Genomic DNA, 583 nt, shown 5'->3' with positions numbered 1-583 from the left:
TAATATGAGCTTTTTATAACCTATATACATGAGATTCGATGTCTTTTTTCAAATCATGAATTTAAACTTCCACTGATGAGAGGCAGGTAGGAGATGAAGACAAATTCTAAGTTGTTAGGTAAAGTATTCATATTTTTATATTGGGGGAGGGTGTGGAGAACAGGATTGCCAGGTCTTGTTGGGGGCGTTGTAAATTTTCTTTTTTATTTATCACTTGTTATTTCTGAGATGAGAGCCAGTAATCCTTTATCCTGCTGAAGTTTTTAAGAAGCTTACAGCTTAAAAAAGGAAAAAAAAAAAAAAAAAGGCAGGGCTGTCAAAACTGTAATCACTCTTGATTTCAGATCTAATTCTCTAATGGTTTGTTCATGTTTTTTAAAAAATATATATATGTATCTGTTCTGTTTCTTAGATAAACTTTTCCAAGTATATTTCCCTTCCCACTCCTACCCCTGGGGGTGTTGTTGTCAGGTGCCATCTAGTCGGAACCGACTCATAGCGACCCCATGCACAGCAGAACGAAACAATGTCTGATCATGGGCCAACCTCACTACCACTGTAACACTCAAGTCCATCAATGATG

This window comes from Chrysochloris asiatica, unplaced genomic scaffold (genome assembly GCF_000296735.1).
Source record: "Chrysochloris asiatica unplaced genomic scaffold, ChrAsi1.0 scaffold00019, whole genome shotgun sequence".
NCBI lineage: Eukaryota > Metazoa > Chordata > Mammalia > Afrosoricida > Chrysochloridae > Chrysochloris > Chrysochloris asiatica.
This window is presented reverse-complemented; position numbering follows the sequence as displayed.